General features: G+C 37.9%; 1 protein-coding gene across 2 annotated transcripts in view; it reads right to left on the bottom strand.

The window, feature by feature from the left end:
* The window catches only part of LOC123962894 (roundabout homolog 1-like), a 77,893-nt gene that overhangs the window by 42,885 nt on the left and 29,765 nt on the right, over positions 1-5,243 (bottom strand). The window lies entirely within an intron of this gene.

Raw genomic sequence — 5,243 nt, 5'->3', positions numbered from 1 at the left:
ATGTAGTGACATTAATGGGGTTATAATCTGATACTAATGAGGAAATATAGGCTGCTGTTTTCACAATTTTATAGGCTACTATTGACATAATCCCTTCAAAATCACATGAAAATTCTAGGAATTCAAAACTGGTAACTTACCATATTGTAATATGGAAATTCATCCATCCTCATGTTCTAAACATTCCCTTTTGTTTCAAGGTAATACTGTACACATTATATGTTTAATGCTTTGACTTGTTCCCTGGAAACGTGTGGTAGTTTCTGTGTATTAACCATGAATTAGGGCTGCAAAATGCTAAACTACTTGTTTTTATTATAATTTCATGGTAATATTCTATACCATGTAGTCTGACATGTATGTATATCCTTGTCTTAGATAACCATTAACAACGTTAGTCACTCAGTGTAGCACAAATGTTAGCCTTATTTTCGCAGTTTTGCATATGTTATGTCGCTGTGGCCCTTGGTACTGCACTGTCATGATTATCAAAATGATCAAAAACACCATGTTAAGTGCCACCGAACAGTTTTCAAATAAAATAGAAGTCCTTATTGAAACCACTGAGAGCATGTTGTGTATTATCCATAGTAGATTCTTTGTCTTTGAAACCGAGTAGTATAGACCAATCATGTTTGAGTGGGCTTTGGTTGCATGTGGGTTAACATTTTCAGAAGGTAACATCCCAAAACCATGTTCAATAGCAACTTTTATTTCCAGAAACAATGTTCTAGTGCAATTAGCTTTTTTATCAATCTTGGGACACTAGAGATTATTATCTCGGATATCCGCTGGTTTACCTCTAACAGCACAGAACATTCACCAAATACACACAACATTTTTTATATGCTGGAATCTCAAAAATCAAGGGTAAACAAAACTGCATTCACCTCCTTTGTATTGGGATGGAGGCAAAGATCTCGGAGACAGATACCTCAAAAAATGGATATATAAAACTGAATCTATCGGCATGGCTAGTAACATAATAAATGAGGAAATATCTATGTTGTTTTGATTTGGATCAACCAACCCTTTATTCTTCAATTCGGCAATACTTTAATTCATAATGATAGACGGTGGATACTCTTATCCTTTACCCTCTCCCCCATTTCTTCATCTCCATCCCTTCCCACTATCCAAGACTCCCTCCATCCCCCATAGCAATGTGAGCGGGCAACAGTATCCGCTACATTACAGAACCTCTAGAGATATCTGCCTTCTCAGCATGCAGCGGAGATAGAGACGGTGAAACAGATACACACACACACACACACACACACACACACACAGTGGGTACCTCAGGTCTGAGATAATCAATGCCCAAAGAACATGAGCAGATAGAGAGGGTGGAGAGAGGTAGACCCAAGGCCAAGTTCTACTCAAACAAGCAAATCCCAGAAAGAAAATACCCTAAGAAGAGAAGAGGGAATATGAGTGCCCTGACCCAAAATATTTACATTTCTTTTGTCTGTGAACAATCTATTTCATAGGAATTCTTCAGACTTTATAGTTTATTTGTTGTACATCAGCTTATTAAAATGATAGCACATGCAGGAAAAGGCATACTGTTCATCTGAAATAAACAAAAACCAAGCAGCGAAGGAAAAATAAGATGACAAAACTGCAAGTGAATATAAATAAAATGTGCTTCAAAAATAAATTCATGCAAAGAATGTATGGAAAATCTCTAATTAAATCAGTCTCTAGAGGTACACATGCTGAAAGAAATGCATGCCAACAACAACAACACATGGCGTCGGCACACTATTTATAAGTGGCACTTTGTGTGAGTAAGAGAGACTAGGTGACAGGGAGAATATAAGACATCAGACTGACAGCACTCCTACATCACGCTTGCTGCCTCTGCAAGGGGAAACTGACAAGAAGCGCAGGTGTCCGATGGCTATTAGTGTAAAAACGTCCTCATCTGTCAGTGAGTGGAACCAGTTAGTGAAGCAGCTGTCAATTAAACAACCACTCATCTTGAGAGGCCTCTCACACTCAAAACACAGAGTGGACAAAAAAAAAGTGCAAGTCTGTCTGCGGTGGGTGGGTGGGGGTATGTTTTATTGCCTGTCGACATCTTGGTGCAAGACCTTTAGAAAGACATTTCTCATGGCATATATGACATACACATATTTGGTAGAAGGCCATGAGAAAAGGGTTTGTACCAAAAACAGGCAGCAGGCAATAAAACAGACAGCAGAGGGGAACGTTCAGAAATCCTGATTTAGCTGGTAGAAGCTATTCATTTACAGCTTTGACAAACCATGACCAACAAGCAGTGACATAAGCAGCACAAGCACATGCATGCACAGTGAAAAGCATGTAAATGTTTTTACCAAATGTAATATTTGGAGAGGTTATTGCACTTTATTTTAATTAGAAGAGAGAGGTTTACAAGAATCCCAGTACCTGATCAATCCAATTATTAGTCCAGCTATGGATCCTAGTTCACTTCACTCACTCCAAATGAATTTAGTGAACCTATAATTAGCCAGCTCTGCTCGGAGGCCACTCGGGTAACATATTGGAATGGAGCCTGGAAATGTATGTCCTTGTTATGTATGCCCTTAAATCTTTCACGAGAAGACTCAAAACCTGCCAGGAGGGAGGTCCAGTCTGCTTACAGTCAATACATGAATATAAAAATGTATTTAAACTTCTGTCTGAACATACCAGGTGGTATGTGTCTTCTATTCTTCCACTGACACACACACACACACACACACACACACACACACACATTCTTCTGGTGGCAGACCAGTTGCTGACAGGTTGTCAAACAATCATATCAGCTGTTCATCCCTCTGACCTCCGAGACCTGGGACAGAACTGCCATGATTATAAAACACAGAAACAAGCAGAGTGCTGTTAGGACCACTTCATCAGTGCAGGGCGGCAGTGCTTAAAGGCATGCAAGACATTCATTGTCCTACAGGAAGTGAATTAGGTTGCTAGAAAGAAGCTGATCAATTACTATGCACAGTATACATATAATATACAGTCCACTGCCATTCTTAACAGTGAAAACATATTATAATCACATTAGTCTGATAGATGAGCTGTAAACTCACAACATTAACTGGCCGTGTGTGTGTGTGTGTGTGTGTGTGTGTGTGTGTGTGTGTGTGTGTGTGTGTGTGTTTGTGTACATATGTTAGTCTTCACAGATGAAGAATGTGATACATGGCAACATCATTAGGTTTCAGCAGTTTCACCAGTATATACACAAATTTCAATGCGAGATCAAAACCTAAAGATGTGACATTGAATTGTTCTCCTAGAAACACAGCATACTATATTAAAACAAAATAAAAAATCTGTGGCATAATAGCATATTTTTCATGCTTGATTGTGATAAATTGCCAGTAGATTGCTGTTATCAAAATGAATTGAATCCTAACGTGCTTTGCATAACTCATAATAAAGATATGGGCGGGGGAAGACATAGATTTATGTACTGAATGTAGCATGAAAAATAGAAAAACAATACTTCTTTGGGTATGGTTTTAATATACGTGTGTGGAGTGGCATTTATATGTGTGTAAATGAACGATAAGTCCAAGCTCTAAGGCTTATATCACTCTGAAGATCATTTTAATTATCTACCCCCCTTCAATGTCTCTTGGTTTTCCTTTACCTCTCAGCTTTATCCTGTCTTTTAGCTTCCAGTGCTTCATCTCATGCTGTCTGTATTTGTGCTTCTTTGTTATATCTCTGCAATAGCCTTGGGAAGTCTGGGAGAAACAGTAAGGGGAGTTTTCCACAGAGAAAAACACAGATTGAGCGAGGTTGGGCAAACAGAGAGGAGGGTTTTATTGGCAGAGGTTTTACATAATGAAATATTCCATCTTTTAATGTTCTATGGCATTTGAAGGTAATATAGTTCCTTATATTTGAGAGAATGAATGGAATGGAAAGTCTACCTGTAAACATTTACTGTAATGGTGCTTGTTGATACTCGTACTCAATTGCTAGGTAATGGGAGATTGAAAGCTCTCATTCATCAAACTGTCTCTGTCTAGGATAATAAAACTGAGACCTTGAAAATTGGACTTGATGACAAAGAAAAAAGGAATTTAGTTTCTGGGTGTGGAAGGAAGCTGATAGCTAAGCAAACACAGAGATTGTGAATATTAATTATTACACATAAATATCCGCACATAGTAATATAGTTAATTGGAAAAATATTGAAATTGCCTATTTTAATTCCGCAAAGTCAACATCTCAAAAAGTGGTTGATGTTCAAAAAATAAAAGGTAAAAAAATATAGACCCTGTTAAAGTGGCAGTGCAGTGCTACATGTCAAGTTCAGACACAATGTTTAGCACGATTTAATTATTTTTTCATTAATATAACATTAATCAAATTTAAATAATTGTACTTTTTTGACATGGTGTACAATATTAACAATAATTAATATTAAAAACAAATTAATAATTAATTAATATTAAAAATTGCACTTTTTTACTGATAGGGTAGCGTCAACATAAAAACACACAGACACACCCTTGTTTTTCTGTCTGCTTCTGCATACTATGCACTGTACACAGATAGAAACACAATTTGTATATAGTGTATATGACAATAATCGGGAACACATCATTGGTCATCAAAGCTTTCAGTAAGCAGCTTCAACCACAGCAGCTCCATCACAAACCTGTCTGCACATTCCAAAGTATTCCCACAGGAGAGAGATGAAGTGATGCTCCAGAAGAAGGAGGAGGAGAAGGAAACGGCAGAAAATAGGGGATGCAGAACTGACAGCCAGGCAGGCACAGGAATGGTTGTAGTGCTTTGGAACTGTTCATCTCATTATTCAGCTTTCCACCCCTCACTTTCTATCTATCTCTTTCTATTTTGCTGCATGTTATAAATCACCACGTCTGCAGTCTATTAGAGAAGATCCTAGCATCTTTGGTTGTGGTGGGTAAGCAGTAGGAACAATGCTGCATAAACAGTCGATTACTCTGCTGCTGCACTAGCAACCGCTCACATCTCTGATTCCAAGTGTCTGTCGCTGCTTCTCTAGGGTGTAATGTCTCTCAAGTACTGTATTGACATACTGTATTCAGGGTAGCACCTCTCAGGTTCCCCTGCAGTGCAGTGCTTCTTGAACTTAGACTGATTTGATTATATTTCATCAGCCACATTATTTATGTATGTTGTGCTTCAATAGTCAAGTTCAGAATGTCCTTTTTAATTAACATTAGGTTCTCACTTTATCTCTTTTTTTTTTT

The sequence above is a fragment of the Micropterus dolomieu genome, linkage group LG23 (genome assembly GCF_021292245.1).
Source record: "Micropterus dolomieu isolate WLL.071019.BEF.003 ecotype Adirondacks linkage group LG23, ASM2129224v1, whole genome shotgun sequence".
Classification (NCBI taxonomy): Eukaryota; Metazoa; Chordata; class Actinopteri; order Centrarchiformes; family Centrarchidae; genus Micropterus; species Micropterus dolomieu.
Note: the sequence above shows the minus strand (reverse complement) of the source record. Positions and strands in the feature narration are given on the sequence as shown.